The following is a 21,149-nucleotide window of genomic DNA, read 5'->3' on the forward strand; positions in this document are numbered from 1 at the left end:
ATGAGAGGAGAAAAAAACAGGACAGTGGAAAATAGTTTTTTCTTGCGTTTTAGAAATAGCCCTTCTGACAAAATCCAGCTTCAGTGATATGTACACAAATGCCCTCAGACAACCACCATGGTCACTTGAACTTTATTTCCCTGCGTCCCCAGATTTTCTAGAGATGTATTTTAAACCAAATCCAAATGACAGCCAAACCAATATGTAAGCGTTTTACCATGCCATGACAAATAAACAAAAATAAAACAGGGTTTGTGCAAACATGCACACAAGGGGGATATTTCAACCCTTATGTAAATAAAAGGGAAGGCAGGGAGCAGATCTGGTCTCCAGGTGTCAACCAGGAACACCTACGTGTATTTATTTGACCGGTTTGCATGGTTGATGACGTTACACAGCACATGTCACTCTGTTCCCACTGGACCCTGAATTCCTGCATCGACTGTTTTCAAGGGGATTAGGTACCTCTCTCCTCCCTCCCCCTCTGCCTGACGGAGTGTGTTTCCTGGCTGCGAGGTGGGGCACGAGGTGACCTTGGTGTCAGTAGAGATACGCAGAACTCCCTCTTCCTCCCCCAACACCCTTGCGACACTTCCATAAGCCTGGCTCAGTGTATGGTGTGTATACGTACATATAAATAGTGCCCCGTTAGCCATAAACTTCTACCTCTCACTCAAAAGGTTCACAGCGTTGTGAATGTTGTGCACAGTGATCAACACACGCCCGGATTGGTCTTGCCTGTGCCTGCCTTTTCCAAATGCCCTGTGCATTATGTTGCGAAATATTATGGCTGTGATGATACAATACAACATTTAAACCAGCTGATTTCAACAGGAGCTGCAACAGAGACCAATAAAACAGAAGTGTCTTTTTGGTTTTGTTCCCACACCTAATTTCCCTTTCACTTCCACTTCTTTTCACGAAATACGTTTCACACATAAAACACAGTTCACCTGACAGTCAGCCCTGGTGTTCCGCCCCATCATGGGCCCTTATTGGGCCCTTAGTGTCACGTGTTCATGGTACAGCCAGAAGTCCTCCCTGTCTTGGCAGCCAAGGAGCTGTCTCCCCGCCTCCCAGCATCTATCCATCCCTTATCTGCTCTGTCTTTCCCTAAATATCACCTGAGCTCCGAAGGCCTGATGTAGGCTGTGAGGTGGCGGTGCTGCCCGTCCTTACTGTTCTCGACACGTGAAGGCCCATGAGACCGAGCAGTGGGTACCTGGTCGACGCCACAAATAGCCACAACCGAAACACACGATGAGCAACTTGAGGAAGCGGGTACTGGCGTGAGAGTATTGGCAGTGGCAACCGAGTGGGGCCGTTAGATCCGAGCTACAAACCGTCGGGGGGGGGGGGGGGGAGACTTCACACGCCTCCGTTGTCGATCCACACTCTGGATCTCGGGTGGCATCGAGTCCGAGCAGAGCCTGAGCCTGGATCATTGGCGGAGAGAGAAAGAAAGAGAGAAGGTGTCAGAAATAGGGGAGCGGAGCGATGGCAGCAGACTGCTCTGCTGGCATAGATCGAGAACGCTCCGTGACACATCAGAGTCATCTAGTGACACAACACTCTCACTTCCTGTGTCTCTGTCTTTCATTTCATTAAGAAACCTAATCTTCTGCCTGTTGAAACGTCAGTGTAAAACAAAGCCTTACTTTCCCCTGACGTATCCTGGCTCTCTGCATGGCTGGGGAAGGTGGAGTGGGTTGATTTGCCCAAAGGTGCTTTATGTATACTATGCACCAGAATACCATTAACGCCTAATACCTTTGCTAAAGCACTCTTGCTGCTCGTTATGATGACTCATTATAATAGCTCCATTCAGAATTTATTCTGCACTAATATGCAATGGCTACTTAACTTTTCTAGGTGCCAATATAGATTGTACACTTTGATTAACCAACATCACCTGAAGTCACTCTGCATCAAATGGATCTGTGCTTAACTAATGAACAAGAACACAAATATATACAGTGTAGTTTCAAACACAGCAGGCCAATAGACTTTGATGGACCTATTTGGACGTGGCCGAAAAGGTACCTTTGGCCCATGAAATACATGAGGGTAACATGACGAAGGCACGACCTACATCACTGAGCCGGGATAAACAGCGAGAACCTCTGTTTGATCAATGTCCAACATTTGTTTAGCTGAGAGTAGCACAAAACAAAGAAACAAAGATATGGTAGGGGTGAAAAGAGATAGATGTCTGTGTAAGTCTACTTAAGTGTGTGTGTGTGTGTGTGTGTGTGTGTGTGTGTGTGTGTGTGTGTGTAGAGAAAAAAGCCCTTTCCTCAGGGCTTCTCTGTCAGCTCTGACAGAGTGCCTTCTACACACAAACACATGCACTCTCTCACACACAAGCTTACACATCCACACTCACTCTCACATGCGTGCACACAAACACACGCTGAGTTAATAAAGCAGAGTGAGAAGAAGACTTCAATCATTATGGCACTCATTCTCTAACGGCCCCACATTTGTCCTATCACCCCCCCTCGCGTAGATTCTGACGTCTTCAGCAGGTGGAAGACTTTAATGTTGCAATCAGACATCTTTCTGCCTCCAATCTCCTCTCCTTTAATACACTGTCAACATGTTCCAGCCGATAATGTAACCTTGTAGCCTGACATTACCGTCACATATCTCCTGTAAGGCTTATATAGTTGATGATGATCGGATTCATCAACGAGACTAATATTTACTCCTTATCAAAAAACTGATGTGTTGACATTACTGCCATTAATAAGAGGGGGACTCAATGGCCTTGCACTAAGGGATTGCTTTTCGTGTGTTGACACATTTCCTTGCGTCATCGTTTCTGAGACTTCTTTATCGTGCAGACAGCCCTCGCCACGAACTGGGTGAAAGGGCATTCTGTCAAACATTGACTTGCTGGAATAGCACACCTCCCCTCCGTGCTATCCAACTGTGTCACTTGACACAGCCAGTGAGTACACACACTCCTCCAACTGCCAATCAGATAACCTTGACACTTGTGCCACTATGGGTAAAACATGCTTCTCAGATGGCTGATTATGAGGAGCTGGATAATGTTGCTGTGGATCAAAATCACAGCACTTAACTCCCCTGCTCTACAGTGGCACGATGCATAGTGGCGCTCTACTGCAGCGGCTGAGCACCGCCATCAACCTTGAGGTGTACACACACTCCACATTCCACAGCCAAGAGACGGCTCTGTGCTACAGCATTATGACAACAGATTCCCCCTCCTTCCCTCCCCCTTTGAGAGGGAGGGAGGACGCCTGGGGGAGGCTGGGAGTGGAAAGCAGCAGGCCTTCTCCCTGTCCCTGGGACATTATTGATGAGGTGAGGTAATGGATCTCCCCTCAGCTCTCACAGGGACACCGGGGATAAATCAGACAGTGGGTGAGACCTAACCAGCCATTCCACCTCTCTCCACACTCAACTGCCATTTCATTTGCCTTATTTATTGGGGTGCTGCACTCTTGTGGACCCTCCCACTTTCATCTTCTCATAGAAACGAACAAAATAAAACAAATGCTATTCTTCCACTGCTATGGCAACCATACGTATGCCCCAGTCCCTTTCAAAGCCTTTCCTGGAAATTGTCATGCTTTGCCTCCCACACATATCTTCCCAGGAAATAATGAAGCTTTCTTTGATGGGGAAGAGGCTTGTGTGCTTGTGAAGATCGCAGCAGCACCCTATCGCAACATTAGTTAAGAGACAAATGGATGGTATTTGCTTTCTCTTCAAGGCCTGGCCCCTGGCTTTCAAAGTGTATCCAGTATAGTGTGCGTCTGCTGATGTAATCTGCAGGGTGAGACAACTCAGCACTTCCAACCTTATTTGAATTGACTATGGCAGAGGCAGCAATTCAGCTTACGGAGCATCAACCACGGCCCGACCTGGCTTGGTCTCCAAGAGTAGAGTGATGTCCTTATCACGTCCTCGTGTACGCTGGGAAGGCCTGCAGAGCCCTTATCTCCACTGCAGGGTCAGATGTTAATCCCTCCGTCAGTCATCCAGCCAGAGATGTCCTCTGCCTTTAGCTTGTTGGTTTATTGGCGAGCTGGTACTGAGATTGATCCTTCCCCCATTGCCGTGGCAGGAGTCATGGGGTGCCCCCACCTCATACCCCTGGTATTTGCTCCAGAAAATACATAGACTACTGGCTCTTCCAAGATGAATGCTATGCCTCCTTATCGCCCCGAGATGACGAGGCCTCGGTCTGAGAGGCCTGAGAAAGACCATAAATCAGTTTCTTCACAAATCCTTTTTCAGCGGAAAGAGGATGTGAGAAATTTTTAGAGAGAGAGAGAGAGCGAGAGAGAGAGAGAGAGAGAGAGAGAGAGGGGGATGTGTGTGTGTGTGTGTCGGGGGGGGGAATTGTGTGGGTGTTTGTGGCAAATTAGGGTATTTATTATTTATTTGCCAAGACAGGTGTGAAAAAATTCTACTAGCCCACCGGCCCCTTTAGTCTACTCTGACAGAAAACGAGATCAATGCGCATTTTAAGTATATCTGAATATTTATTTAAAGATGATATGCTGTATGCCTTGCTCCAAATGAAGCAAATGTATTAGATGAAGCAGAGAGAGCAAAGAGTCGGGGGAGGATGTAATGAGCTGACTCGGTTGAAAAGAAAGAAGACATTTGATGTTGAACACTGGTATGTAACGCCTCGTTGAACACTGGGTTATTCTGGGCATGTCAGGGAAAAATAAAACCAGCGTTGCTAAATCTGCAAACTGTTTAATTTGACCTTTTTTCAAGCCACAGATTATAACAATATGTGAAACCAATCCCCTACAGCGGTATAGTGTTGCTGTGCAGGGAACAAGGACACATTTCAGAATCCTGAAAATAATACACCTTTAGTTTACATTCCAGTCCAGAGAGAGAAACCAGTGTAAATTTTCAATTTGACTTCCTTCTCGTGATTTAAGGAAGAGAAAAGGTATAACTGGGGGAGAAAAAATGTGTGTGTGTGTTGGCTGTTGTCCAGGTATAGGCTGACACAGGATGTTGGTCTGGAATTCCAGAAATGTGCAGCCTAGTTACACTATATGGGGTGCGATGTAGTCTCTCCTACTGCTGCGGTGCACTTTAGTGCTGCCTGCAAGCAATGGCCAGTAATGCAGTGCCGTGACTTATGAAGTAATCTGAAATCTGGATCACGATCCCCTGATCTCTCAGTATATCTCTATTTAACAAACAAATGTCCCTGTCACTTTTTGGAACAGAAACTCAAAGATCAGTCTCTTTCCCAATTGTTTTATTACAAAATGAAAAGAAAACACATGCAAACACACACTTGCATACTGGCGCAAGTATCACAAACACACAAACTCACACAAATTCCTTGTTTTTCGTCAGCCTCTATGGGGAGTGGAGAATACATTTTCCCAGACTTGCCTCAGACCTCAGAGTCATGACAATAATAAATGGCAGCAGTGGCAGGATGAATTATGTCTTGACTAAAAATGTACATCACGGCCAAAGGAAGGACCAGACATGTAATTATAACCATGTTATAAATAGAAGCACATGCCACACTAGAATCCATCAGTTCTGGAACCCTGACCCTGTTAGCTTCCTTGAGAGATTTGACGCAAGCATGGAGGTGCTTTAAGTTCTTTTGAATCTAGATATTGTATTGATTTTGAATAGAAGGTGGATACCCACACACACACACACACACACGCACACGGCTTAATTAGCCATTGCTTTAATACAAGTGTTGACCACGATACAAACATATATGCTATATGACATGCTGACTCTGCTCTATCCACTTTGAATCCTTCTTCCTGGAGGTTAGAGGCTCGTGTCATTTAGAGAGGCAGATAGAGGATGACCTTTTGAAATGAATTGAGCTTTGAAGAGGTGATATACAACACTATATAAATTCAGAACACACAAACACTGGCCCAAGGGGAGACTAACCTACCCGTCACGCAGTCCTCTATCGTCTGCTGTTGTTTTGATCACAATGTACCTTGATTCTGTAGCAGATAAAAAGCTGACATTTAATGCCAGTAGATTAACGACTGTTTAAGATACATCTGGACTTGTCCCGCAAATGAAGAAGGGCAGAGTAGGGTTCTCAACTGGGTGATTCATTAGTACTCGTTAGCTATGCAATCTCAAAACGAACTAAATGAGCCACGCATATTAATAACAAAATATAAAAGAATAGAGAATAAAACCAATGCTGGGTTGGGGGTGATGTTTTCACTGTCTGAACACTGGGACACATCTATTGGTTGAATGTGTGGGACATGGGATTTGAAGTCTCTCTCTCTCTCTCTCTCTCTCTCTCTCTCTCTCTCTCTCGCATTATCTTTCATCTCTGAACCAGTGATATAACCTCAATGGATCCATCAAAACAGCGTGTGCCCCTTTTAACAAGGTTCCCTAAAATGTACAGAAAAAGGCAGTGATTGGGATTTAGCCACTTCATTTGTTGTTCATAAACATACTTCTCATGTCATATCAGTTCAGTAAACCCCCACTATGATCTGTCTTGAGTTTCAAACCTGGTGCCTACACGTGAAGCAGATGTAGACTTCTAAACCAGCATTGTGAGAGGTGCTTGGTTTTATCAGCTCTCCGACTAATTGGGCATCACCGAAGATGGGGATAGATAATCCTGATTCGAGACGAGCTCCAGCCCACCCCAGCTCGAGGAAACGCTTATTTCCTGTGCTGTGACGGTTTGATGGAGAGATGGTGGTGGAGAGACGGAGGGTAAGCTGGCTGTCTCCCAGACTGCAGAGCAGAAAGAAACATAATCACCTGACATCAGCAGAATGTAGGTCAACACGAGCCTGAGAGTGGTTTGAATTCCTAGTTAAAAAAACAAGACAAACTGACAAAATCTCTTACATACTTACGATATAATATGTGTCTCTGTGTGGTAGACGTATTTATTCAACACATACGAATATATACAATAATCTATTTGTAGATCCATTTTTTGCCATGTTATCATTTGAATGGAAATGGTAAAGTCTTAAATGTAAAAGAACATGTGCTGCAACATGGATAAATGACTTTCAAGGCTGACTTCCGCTATGCTGTTTGACCAAGGAGGAGAGGATCCAGACCATTAACAGAGGACACTCATCACCTCTGCTCACAGCATGAACTGTTGTCATCTCCCCAATACTATTCTTCAATATAGAGTCAGTGTGTTCACAGCTTGGCTCTCCCTGGACATCAAACAGTGCAGTCAGAACAGATGCAGACTCTGAGTGTCAGGACTTGAAATTACCCATTATAGTATCTCACTTCAGAATGTTTATCACATGTGTTGGAGACGTTTATGTCTCATTCATAACCTCATGCTGTGCGGTTACAGCTGAACCGGGGATCGATACGTAAAACAACTCATCTAAAAGTAGAATCGAAGGGTGGCAATGAAAAAACAGAAACGCTGAAACGCAATTCTCGACGTTTCTGAAATAATGTTCTGGGCCATGAGTGTGTGCGGGGAGTGAAAGGAGCCGCTCCTGAGAGGAGGAGCGAGAGAGCCGGGGACCTATCGAGAGAGCCGCTCCACAAGACGCTCCAGCCTGTGGTTCGTAGCAGCAGCGCGGCCGCTGAAGGAGCACCGGACCAGTAGGCGTGTGGAAACAGTTATTACCCAAACCGCCGCTGGAGCAAATGAAAACGGAAACATTTTTTTACATGTGGATTATTTCGGGAAGACGAATACGTCAATTGTTCATCGAAGAAAGCGAGCGGCGAGCGGATCTGAAGTGATTCTCGACGACGGGCGAACAAGCGTAAGATAACGCCGCCGAACTGTCTCCTCTTACCCGCAGCTAAGGTTAGCTCGCCGCCCTCTCTACCGCCGCCCTCTCAGGGCTCCGTGTTGTTGTTGGGAGGGGAGACGGGCTCTACGACTCTGGGATCAGGCTATGCTTTGGAGCGGAAACATTCCTCACTGTTGTCTGTTATATCTAGAAATAAAGCCGTTTCCCGGTCCGTTGGGACTCACGGTTACACTCGACGCGCGGGCCGACGGACACCGCGCCGTGTCACGCCGACAACGCGCTCGAGACGATGTTATTTATTTCAGTTATAATGAACAACACGTGCTACATGGCTAATGTGGCTAGGTTATGCTGCAGCTAGCGATGCTAACTACGGTCCAGGGAAGTAGCGCTAGCTTTACTTCTGATTTAAGGATCGTCTAGTGATGAAAAAAAAAATCTATATATAGTAATATTAGACCTGTGTGGGTCTTTTAGTCCCATGTCGTTCGTTGGTTAATGTACGGGGGGGGGGGGGGGGGGGGGGGGTTATCGACGCTTTGGCTACATTTGTAAACATTGGTTTGAAGTTAACAGTTGCAGTTGGCTAACAGTCAGGGCAATGATCTTGACTAATGGTGGAGCTCTTCACTGTCAGACTTTAGTGTTGATATTCTCCCTTTAATATAATGTGAATGTAGATAATTTCCCTTTAGGATAATGTCAATGTAGACATCGCCCTGACACAAAAGGTTGTAGCCTGGTGTCAGGCGAAGCTGCGATCTGTCATCTGCCGTGCACTCCTCTCAACTATAGGTACTGGTATTGATACCAGTATGCTGGTGTTTTAACAGGCTACTGAGGACGTTGTTCTCCTCATGCAAATAACACTGAACCACTTGTGAGATGTGTAATTTAGTTATATTGGGTAATTTATTACCGGTCGACACATTGTTGTTACATTTTAAGACCTTGCATCAAACTTAAACACTCAACACATCGACATACGTACAATACATAGCTCGGTTAACTAATGACTGATTAACTAATTAATTCAATTGTTCGTATTTATTATTAATGATATAAGCATTATTGTATTGTACATTTAAAACTGGCGACAATTTATCCATATAAGAAACAGTTACCTAATCTTTGTTTTTGTGAGGGCTTGTAACTTCTTGGCTAATTAGGTCAAAATCCTGTTTGTTTACACTGGACTAAAGGTCTAATCAACTCGTTTTATGTTTTATTTCAATGAAGACCCTGGGTAATAGCATGGAGATGGAGTTGAAAGTGTATTCGAATATATTGGAATTTCAGTGCTGCATATGTCTATTGCACCAATTTCCCTGATCTTTTGGAATGAAACATGTTTTATAAGGCTTCTTGTATTTTCTCCTCATCACAAGCAAGGGGACACGCTGTCTAGTATGCTTAGAGAGTCTGTTTGTGTTTGTTTATCCAGTGAACCATCCCTCACTTGCTCCTCAATTTTTAAAAAGGGTCAGCTGCCAAAAGGCACCACTAAAATCACAAAAGTCTAATGGTAATCCACCATGGTGTGTGATTAGACCGTGCAGATGTCCTCAAGTTCTGGGCAATAATGGCGTACTTTGTCTTGTGTGTTGGGAGGGGAAGCGGTTAAAGGAGCATGAGGAGCTGTCTCCCCTTGAGCCAAGAGGATAATGAGGCCAGAGATGATCCCAGGCTCAGTACGGTGCCTTAGGGAGGCAGTTTTACTACTAGTTAAGTTTCTGCTCAGAATATGAAGCCTAATGCCACTATGAAACTGAAATGAGGACCGTGTCAGTTTTTATTGTCAGAAATACAATGAATGCATGAGGAACCCTGCACCGCCCTAAATCATGGCAGTGATTGCTGCTAGAATTAAATATAACCCGTCTGTTTGCTGTCTGCACTTATCAGTGCAGCCATCACCTTAACATGTGTTTTTGTGATTTCGCTTTTTAAGTGCAGTGAAACGTGTTTTATCAGACAAACAAATTGCTTTGCCTGATTAATGAATTAAATAGTAAGCATTTTTCTTCTTGAAACACATTCTAAGATACCTTTACCTTCAAACCTCTGGGCTATATGTGGCCTGAAGGGTGTATTGGAAAGTTAAAAGGGGTGAATAAGCTTTACTTTGGAAAGTATGTTTACTCCCTGCAACAAGAGTGCATAATTGACAGGACAGAAAAAACTGTTTTGAGTATTTTCGAACAAATTAGGGTCCAAATTGTTCTCCAAGATTGGCAGTTTGATGTTTCTAATAACAAACCAAAAATAATTCTGTTTTTGTATGTTGGCTTTATGAATGATCCCCAATTCAAACATAAACCTGCATGGGTCAGAGATGTGAAGTCAAAATGTTCTGGTCAATCAGGACCTGATAAATACCATCACTGGTTGTGACGGTGTCTATATAGGTGCTTGCATCATTATGTTGTAATGGCGAGACATTTTCAATTTACAGATATTGTTACATGGAAATGCTTTCCAAGATGGCAGGGTTGACAGTATTTGCCCTATGGCCAGGAGCTCTTATCACAAATCACATGTTCTCTTTTGAAGATTCATCTCTCTCACTCATACGCTCACTCACACACATCGCTGTTGTCCTCGCTGGCTATATTATTGTGGCCGTAACACAAAGGGGAGCTGGTACATTGGGACTCCCTGCCCAGGGGTTAATGGGATCTGTGGCTAGACGGACCCTGGGCCTGTCACTCCCTGGTTTTCACAGAGTCGCAGTAGGATTTATGAAGAGAGGTTTTCATTACAACAGAATGGGCAAAGGCCTCTCTTTGTTAGCCGAGGGGTATGAGCTTCTCAGCTGGACCTCGAAAGCCATACATTTGAATTTGAGATGAGCAATGCATTGCGGTTTAATAACGGGTTTAATTTTATGTACTGACACATGATCAGCTTCTGTGGCACAGGTAATGATGACACTAATGCAATATGATCCTGTGTTTGTACAGAATGTTCCTCAGTTTAATAAAAGCTCAATGTTTAAGCAATTAGCATTTTTCCTTTGTGTGGTTTGTGAAATGGCTGAACGGCAAAACCACTTTGGCTGTCAACAAATGTTCTGAATTTGAATATGAATTGTTAAAATAAGACAGTATGTGAGTATGTCTTAGTATGTCTTATTACAGTAATTGTGAAAAAATGGCATAGATTACTATGTTAACAATCATCGAAGACATGTTACTAAGTTCATGGAGAACACAAACGTCTTTTTCCAGCACCTGCCACAGACATGCAGGTGTGTGTAGTACCAAGAGATTCAGATGCCAGCTCAAGCCACAAGCGCCTGGTGACCTTGGCAGTCACTCCTTATGACAAGAATGCCTCCCGGTGGCAGGCGCTCACAGATGTGGTGACATATTACATCATAAAAGCTATGGTCCCCATTTATACAGTAGAAAAAAGAGGTTGAATAAGATGCACCGAATTATAGACTTGTAGATTTAATTTTTTTTGGCAAACTCGGCAAGCCCTAATGTGAAAGATGCATTTCAGCATGTAGAACAAATGTGGAACCATTTAATTCAGCAGAACAGCGAAAATGACCTTTCCCGTCAATCACCTATAGCTACGCTCCACCACGGTTCTCGATGGCCGAGAAACTTGGAGTGTTGGGGCGCTTTTTCTGGGAGGTTTATTTGACTATTCTGTTCTTTCCAACTCCCAACCTTGGCTACAGCAGTCTCTATAACCTGTTTTATTTGGTTAAGATAATGCACATTACTCTTTTATTTATCCCACCATTGTTTGACTGAGAATGTGAGTCGACTGAGATGATTTGACAATTCTAGTGTACAGCTCTACGTTATTGCTTGCCTCTTTCTCAGAGGTTTTCCCCTCTACTCAAATATCTTTCGTGGGAAACTGATGCGGGATAAAACATTTCTTTATACTGTTTATGCTTTTATATATTTCTATATCCTATCTTCATATATCTTTAGACTACTCTACGAGCTCCAACTTTCTGGTATGTCCAACTACCCTTGATTCACGTCCGAGTTGTTCCTTGTCTTTCTTTATTTCTTTCCTTTCGGAGAGCTCGAAGCCATGGTGGTGTACTCTACAGACCTAACATAACCTATTCTGTGTCGCCCGCGCCTACAGCCCCACCCCCAGAAACATGAATGGTCGAAACAAATATGAAGCAAAAGAAAGTGGCATCTGAAAACACAAATGTTAGGGGGTTACGGGGACATTTTTAGTACAGACAAATTTAGCCTGCACATTCATTGTTTGTTTGTTGTGTGTCTTAATGCCCTACCAACAGTGGGCTTGATTGGAAGTTCCTACTACAGTGTTTTACTTTGTTCTCCAACTACTGGTCATTGTATTGGAAGGACATGATATTAGATCAATGACTTTATTTGGGAAACTGAACGAATAACTTTTATTTGAAAAGGGAAGTCAGAACTCATTATGTGAGCAGAATTCAATGTCTCGGAATAAATGCTGTTGTGTCCTTATCTTGTTGCAAGAATGACAATCACGTCATGCATGGTCTTGCTGGGAATGAGGACCAATGTAACTTCAATTCTAGCTTACTCTTATTGGTTTATCCGTACGCCTGCCTTTGCGTTAAAATGCAACGTGACAAATTAAGGAGTAATGGTTTAGGTCATACAATTGTAATAACCAGATTGTCACAAGTAGTAAATGGTGGTCTCAGGAGATGTGGTCTCATATTTTCACCCAGAAGAAGACGTCGTAATTTTGGGGTAAAATAACTGTTTCTAGTTGGAATATTTTTGGAGGAGCAGAATTCTAGGAGTTTGCACTTGGTATTGCTTTTGCTGTTTTTTTTCAAATTTAACTTTGATTTAATTTTAAATTACTGTAGTGGACTTGGGAGTTGAGCAAGGGAGAGAGAGGATGTTGCTCTGTGGTAATTGATTCACTTGACTCAGTTATGCAACAGCGATGACAGCTTGTTAGAGGACATTGCGTTTGAATGTTGGTTGCCGCTGTGGGGTGTGGTTATATTTAACATGACGATTAGCTTGGGGTTTCTTTTTTGGAAACATGGTTATCAAATCTTGTCTCCTGCAATATCTGTAGTCTGGTTTCGTGTGTGCCAGTTTGTAGCAGAGCGATTCTGTACTCTAAGAAACTTGTTTGCAAATGTGTGGCTAAAGACGTGCCTTAGGGATGCTAAGCTCAGTAGAGGAATGCTGTCCAGTGAAAGGTATGTAGGCCAAATGGTATGTGTGTTTTGTTTGGACTATTGCACCACATGCTTCTATTTCATTCTGGGTTTTTTTGAGGTGCTTATTAGAAGTCAGAAATCAAATCTTCAATGGGAAGACGAGATGGATAACACAATTTTATACAAACTAAAGAGATGCCATCACCATAACCCAATCTAATCACCTGCTGTTCACTTTCCATACATGGTATGCTCCATATATGGGAAGCATTGCATGTCTATCAACCTGGGTTTAAAGGTGGATTTATGGAGCATTTGGACAATGATTTGGAAATCCATATGGGCTAGTGTAGTATGCATTACGGACCCAAGAAAAGCATTCTCGAAATTTGTTCTAATGCAGTTATAACCCTGCATAGCGTTGTGATATGATAAAGCAGTACATTAACATTTTCAAGCATTTGGTATCACGCCTTGTGTTCTAATATTCTAATATTACAAATAATAAGGAATGGGATATAGAGGAGGATTGACAGCTCTAGTACAAAGAGGTATGTGACATTTGGTGCCACCAAATGAAAAACCAAGGAGAAAATGTTATTCTTAGCCCTGCCAGGAAAGTGACTACACATTATCCAAGACTTCACTGGGTACAATTACAATTAGGGCATTTAGCAGACGCTTTTATCCAAAGCAACTTACATCGGTGAATAGACACATTGACACACCCGTCAGGAGCAGTTAGGGTTAAGTGCCTTGCCCAGGGACACATCAACACTCAGCTAGGAGGAGTTGGTGATCGAACTAGCAACCTTTCGGTTACAAGACAACTGCTCTACCTCCTGAGCACTTGTTCCGAATATCAGGCTAGTGATTTTACTTGGACTGGGAGACTGCTGGGATTACAGCTGGGGGACTGGATTTACTCGAGACTTGACTGCTTTGGGACTTGAAAGCCAACATTTGATAAGTACTGTGATAAATGATCATTGTATGCATGTACATTTATTTCATTGATAAAAAAAAAAAAAAAAAATTCACTGACCCCTGCTTTCCGTCATTCTGCCGTCAACGGTGCATGAATAATGGGGATGACTGGTGGTGGTAGTGACTAAATGAAATACCGAATGATACGGAAAATAATAAATAAGTGGTGTAAATGTTTTGTATACATAAGAACAGCCTGTAAAGATTAATTTTCCATCAAGCAATTAGCATAAGAGCCAGCTGATGCAGGGAGTGGCAAACAATAAAAGTCTTTCTGATTACGCTCCCTGCTTTTCGGCTATGTGGCAGACTCGTCTAGTTAACAAACCAAATGATTCAACAAAATGAGCCTATTCGTTTCCTCTCTTTCTGCATTTTGATGAGCCGTCAATACCAACACAACTTTGACTCGTTTAAAAAATCGTTTTTCATGTGACGCCGAAAGCATATGGAGCCATTCACTTCGTATTCGTACTGGGACACAAACAAGAACTTGTAATGGATAAAATAACACATTATTTCCTGTCTTTCTTTTTATTCAGAGCTTTTTTACTCAGCTCTTTTATTGTCTGATATTGATGTCCATCTATGCTTTTATTCATTACTTTCAGTTTAATCTTAGGTAACGTTTTTTTGCCTTTGCACCAGCCTTTTTGGTCCCTCCTGTGAACGTAGCATGAATATTGTGGCCATGCAGATTAATGATGCTATTTTAGTATTTTATTTATATTTGACAATACATATTTCTATGTATTTTAATGTCCTACTATTAGTCATACAACATTCAATTATATTTTTAATAGACACTGGCATGTTAAGTAGAACAAGGACTTGACTGTATTCCTTTTAGGGTTTCATAATATGTTAACACGTGGTCTGGGTTTTCCCCACACATCGCCCAAACTGTATAACCTAGAAAGCCCCACATTTTATAACAGAATGAAACAGGTCTGTCATCTATGTCTTTTGTGCAATCGCTGTTGGAAGAATACTGAAGTATTGCTATACCATTAACAACAGGAACACTGCCACAAACTGATGCAGTGCACTCCCTTCCTCACTCCCTCCTCACCCACTCACTAAATCAGACCCGTTGACTTCCACCCCTAAGGAACCATGTGAAATGGATTATTGGTCGCTCCGGGCGGCGTAGCCTGCTGCCGTGTGGCACAAACGGCGGTTCCACACCGCCACGTGGTGCAGAACCTTCTCAGTGCTCCTAAATTATTAATCGGAGGAAGTAGGTCAACAAAAGCAAGGCATTCCCCGTGCTCTTCCAGCTCCACTTTGAGCCTAGGGTTCTGAGCAGGATGTGTGAGCCGTTGCTGCACGCTGCACAAAGACTGAGAGGTGGAACTGTAATGCCACGCACACCCACCACCTGGGTCCGGTTTCTCCCCCCGGGGCCGTTTGATGTATTATTTGCATCACCTTACAGCGGTCTGTTGATCCGCCTATATTGCTCTGAATGGTTATGTGTCTGTGTGAACAGAAGCGGTATCTTTTAAGCTCCCCCTCCCTGTGTGTTTTGGTTGGATGCCTGTACCTCCATGGTTACGAGGATTCATACTTGGCTGTTGTGGTGGTGTGTGAAGGCTTCATCCCTGGGCCCCGCCAATAGGGAGTGGGAGGGAAAGGTCTTATGTAATCCACATAGTGTCGGGCTGTTGACAGCGGGGGGAACAGGCAGGAAATCCAATAGCTGCTCCGCTGTCCAGCCTGGATACAGCTGGCGGAACCACATCTGGACAAACAGTCGACCAATCACGGGCCCACTTCAACTCTCTCAATGCCCCGTTATCTCTCCTCTATGCTCTGCTCTTCTCAGATGTCACTTATTTATTGTCACTCTCTTTGGAAGACCAAATAGACAATCATGATTTTTGTCATAAGTCTTTAGGAAATTGGATGTAAAAAATGGCTCATTTTCTGTTCCTGGTTGATTGATGGCTTGGCTTAAAATCAATCAATCTTGTTCAGCCACAAATCTGGATTGATGAAGCATACATTGATGGTGGTGTGTATACAGTATGTGACTCCAAGAAGGGCTCAAGATTAGGGATCGACCGATACAGATTTTTTAGGGCCGATACCGATTTATTTTCATCAGCCTTAACCGATAACTGATATGCCGATACCGATTTTCTTGAGCCGATATTTGGAGCCGATAATACCCTGTAAATCCAGAGTCCTCGCGAGAGCACAATTTGAATTTGCTCAGCGAGTCACTCTGGGAACGAGCAATATACTTGTGTATATTCTGGGCCTCCCCTGGCCCAGAACATTAATCAATCACATCGATGTATCAATATAGGCAGGCCAAAAGCGTTGCTGTTTTACAGACCGGATACGGCAAGAGTCTTATTTATTGGTTAGCTCTACTGGTCTGGATACGTTACCCCTTGTATTCTTCTGATTGGTCATAGTGTTATCCAATGTGTGTTATCCAGTGATATTTTCAAATGCATGCTTGGTGCCGCCCCTCGAGTTGGGCCATTTTCATTACTCGTTGCCAGACCCTACAGCTTTCTAGATGTGGGTCTGGATTTTCCTTTCCTCAATTGACATCATAAAAATCAAGATCACTACTCAAGATGAACATTTTGGGCTGGTGGAACTGGTTACACTTAACCTTTCATTTGGTGGCACCTGCAGAAATTTGGTCGTACCCCTTTTTTGCCGCTCTGTTGCAGGAATGACATTTCCTTAGTCAAGTACCTTCCATTTGTGTATGTTCATTTTAAAAGATTCACTTGCTTTAAATAAGATCACTCGCATTTAAGTATATTGTCAAATGTTTTCATTGAATATGTGGTCCTTTTTATTTTCTGCCACCTGGATATAGAATATAAGAAAAGAACATCACAACAACATGCAGTTGAATTGTGTAGAGTGGATGTCTGCAACACAAAGTCAACACTACTGCAGGAAGATAAGCTTGTCGGCCTTCTCCGGAAGGATGTGTGATTTCTCTGGGTTGATGGTATCTCCAGCTGTAGAGAAAGCACTCTCACTGGGGTTAGAGAAGGCCTGTACACACAGGTATGACAGGGCTAGGTCTGACAGACACGGATCAGAGTCTCCGTTCCACCACAAGAGAGCAGGGTCTTTGTCTGGCTGGGCTGTCCTTAAGTCCCTCTACCAGAACCATTGCTCTGGCATGTGTAATATGTGTAAAATGTGTAATATGCAATTAGACTAGTCAAAGAAGTGATATGGACATGAGGCAGGGTATGAGTATTTGGTAATTAATTAAATTCACATTCATAATGAATACCTGGTCTGTTTCTGTAGAACGTGCTGCTGACACTACTTTGACCTTGACCCGTTCCCAGACTGTTATCATCCAGGATCCAACGTGGTATCCTCTCAGAGGAAGGCTCAGACGTCGACACTTTGCGAAAACGTAGATTTCTTTTTAGAATAATACAACATAATATCATTCTTCTTCTCAGTGATATTCATTGCTTTTTACTATTATCTTAGCTGATTTCTCTTCGCTGGTACAGATCAGACCAGACTGTTCTTTAGAGTGAACACAAACAGTGTCTCCATCTCACAGTCAAATGCTTCCTCAGCTTTTGCAGTACTGGAAGGGTCTGGCCTCAGTGGAGACACCGAACTCTGATGGGTTCAACATAGTCTTCTGCTTTTCTGAAGTCATTAGTAGAACGTCTGTTTGGAAATAAAATATTTTTCATGTTCAGAAATCTATCTGGAGGTAGGTGGACGTATCAGGGGAATGCTAGGAATTTCAGAAATATAAAATAACTGTCATCAAATACATTGTCATCTTAACTAGTACAGGTTTACTAGTCAGTTGAACCTGTAATATATACAACCATTGCTGTCCAACCATTTCCTGGGGAAGTAACCTTATGGCCAAAATTTATCACAATGTTGTTTTTATATTTATGGCTAATTATCACGATAAATATGATAATAAAAAGGACAGCTACCTGGAAGAAGAGGTGCTGTTACTTAGCTGATCATAATAAATATGACTTGGAAATTATTGCGTTGTATACAGAATAGTCTAACTGATTTTTTATGAAGACGTTGCGATCGGCTACGGTAACGTGGCGACTACATGGGGAATTCTTATATTTGGAGCCTCATTTTTGCTTCCTGTGATGTGGCACAAGCCTTTTATACAGCCTGCACGTCTTGTGTACTAGGAGGAAGAGGTTTGCACATGCCGAAACCAGTTTGAAATGTGTTATTGGGACCAATGATTGTGGTGCAGCACTAGTATTCTCCTCAACACAGAACCATAAAGAGACCAGAAGTTTAATTATGGTTTCTAATATTAAATAATTTGTTGTCAAAACGAACTGGTCAAAAACCTTAGGTTGAACCAACATGGCTATACATTAAACACTGAATAAATAAAATAATAATGAGATGAGATTCCACTTTATTGTCATCTAGTAAAGTACATGTACAGAGCAAATTAAATGCAATTGGCATCCCACCCGAAGTGCAAAAGAAGCATTAAATACCAAAGTGCAGGTTGAGTACAGTATTCTGGGCAGTTATGTAGACAATAGATGAGTTATGAACAGTGTATAGTTATATAAGGTTTTCCAGATGACATAACTACAGTGACAGATAAGACTGCTGTGATTCCCATCACATCAAATGCCTTGTTTCAAACATCGCTCAAACATTTTGGTGGTAGTATACTGAGCATTGATTAAATAAATAATAAATAAATCTGTAAACCAAAGAGAGCAGAGCTGAGGGAAAAAAAATTTCGCCCAGGCAGCATGTAATTGGCATGCATGAACCTCATTAGCTTCTTGAAGCCCTGTTTTTTTTTTTTTTTTTTTGACATCTTATCTTTGGTCAAACAGTTTGTAATTGCGCTGGTTATTTTTTTGTATTGCTTTCTTTTTGTTTAGGGTTAGTGTTGAAAAATCAGACACATTTGTTGGTTGTCTAACTTTGTTGTTCAACTTGTGGTTGGGCTGGTGGCTACTACTTGGGGGGAGGCTGACTCACCGGGTCAGTAATTTGTGCTGTTAAATATGTATATCGGATATGTATTTAAAAAAACATATCACCATTATCGTGGCAGATTTTCTTGCAATAAGTACTAGGCATGAGCATTTGAAGGCATATCAATATTCAAATATTCTATAAAAAATAATTTCAGTAACCGGTTAACCGAACTACGAAAAAAAAAAAAAGTGTACCGCACTCATACTGTAGCCTGAAGGGCTTCCGTGATCTGGTCTTCACTAAACAAATGGATTAGTTTTCCATCTATTAGTCAAATAATAAGGAAATCAAATCCAATATGTTCAATTTATTGAGCATTTTAGAAGGAAAAAAAAAACACTCAAAATCAGTTTGCTGAATCGAAACGAGCTGAAACGAAACCATCCTGTTTGACAAGAATATGAATTCTTGTCAAATATTGCATACTTTAGGCACAAACTAAAATTAGATTCAAGTAAATTTAAGGCACAAACTGAATAGATTCAAGTAACTGAAGCGCAACAGCAAAAGGTATAAGCACTGGTGGGCTTGGATATCAATAGAACTCCACTTGCAGCGCATGGGCCTGCCTTGCATTACGCATGAAACGCATAAAACAACATCAACAAAAATATATTATGTGTAAGACGGAAATACATTATGTCTAAAATATTTCCAGTTAACATAACACATAAGCCCGCCCACCTACTGCATCACTCATTCTTGTTTAAAAAAATGAGCATATCTACGTGCTCGGGGGATAGGCGGGTGCGGAGGCGATTTACAATCAAGCCCGCCTTGGAAAAGACTCTCCGCTGGAATGGAGGTTGCCGGTATAGCCAAGTATTTTTGCATTGCAAAGAGTTTGCATTGCACATTTTTTTCAACAATCTGGGCAAAATATTTCCACACTTCGCTTCTTTTGGTCTCCATTTATTTTAGTGTGCGTGCTGCCTGCAAGTTTAAACTACGTGATGCGCAAAGGCACAAAAATGTATCTAATGTATTGCAATTGTGTTTTTTCTTTCTTTCTACTTAACATATTTAAAATGGCATTAGTATACACGTTTAAAGAACAATATGTATCGCTAATGAATAATATGTAATTAACTTTAGGCAAAAATTAAAAAGAATCGCTACAGCTAAAGTTGAATACCCATGTCATTTCAAATAATATTCGAATATTCGAATAACCGTGCCCATCCCTAATAAGTACTAATATTGATTTATAGTCCAGCCCTTATAGACACACAGGACTCGTATCGGTGATCGCGTCATTAGTTCCTTGCTTCAAATTGCGGTAATTCAAAGAGTGAATACCTTTCAGAATCAGAATTGCAAACAGTAAGGGGTGTAACGATGCATGTATTCGCGTTGAACCGAATCGGTACGGACGTCACGGTTTGGTGCATCGATTTACACGGAGAATACACGGTATAAAATGAAATAAAACGGACGTGCAAATTAATTAATGTAATGCCGAACTAATGTTAGAGCCGCGATCTTCAGGGACAACTGATATGCCTGAAAGGGTGCCGGTGTTACACCGAATTCTGCGACCTGGATGTTTGCATCATAACCAAAACATAAATAAAACATAAGATCTCCCCCCACCGGTGGGTCTTTTGTTTCTTGATACTAATATTTATTCTAAACAGTGTTTTACACAGTAGCCTATAATAGGAAATGCTCAAAGGTAAAATCTGTGTAATTTAACACTGACTGTAGCTTTTTATGGGTAAAGAAGCAACGGTGAAGGCCCGTACTAAACACCCTATCATAGTATGGGTCTGTAAAATGCTAATCAAATCAAAACAAATGTATTTATTAAGCACCGTTAATAAAAAGGTAATTGGTTGGGGGGAGATTTTATGTTTTATTTACGTTTTTGTCATGCCTGTCTACGCATGACACTCCCGCATATTGCAAAAAATATGCGACAGCGCCCCCTGGGGTCACACTTTTCGGTGGGTCGCAGAATTCGGTGTAACACCGGCAAGTTCGAGCTACACACGCAGTCCGTTGTTTGGTCGACGGAATCGCACTTCCGTGAGACAGTGGGATAATAAAGCAACACATTATCCGCGAAGTATTTCTGGACAACGCTTTGTTTATTGAAGAAAATGTCGCACAAAAGTTTGCCGTCCTTGGACGTCCTACATGGTTGATCTTAGCTCATTGTGCGCGTTCTTCTTTTTCCTTGGATTTATTAGCAGGCTACACTATGTCGGGCTGGAGTAGTGAAGGTGCGC

The 21,149-nt window shown here is 42.3% G+C and overlaps 1 protein-coding gene across 10 annotated transcripts in view; it reads left to right on the forward strand.

Moving 5' to 3' along the window:
* Positions 1-7,579: 7,579 nt before the first annotated feature.
* Positions 7,580-21,149, forward strand: part of ncor2 (nuclear receptor corepressor 2) — a 107,073-nt gene continuing 93,503 nt past the window's right edge. For 9 of the 10 annotated variants that reach the window (XM_079739414.1, XM_079739418.1, XM_079739422.1 and 6 more), the window contains exon 1: positions 7,580-7,781. The gene's annotated coding sequence lies outside the window, so the exon portion shown is untranslated. Of the gene's footprint in view, positions 7,826-21,149 lie in introns of all 10 variants that reach the window. The other variant, XM_079739416.1, reaches the window with a different exon arrangement.

This window comes from Pollachius pollachius (assembly GCF_949987615.1).
Source record: "Pollachius pollachius genome assembly, chromosome: 1".
Lineage (NCBI taxonomy): Eukaryota > Metazoa > Chordata > Actinopteri > Gadiformes > Gadidae > Pollachius > Pollachius pollachius.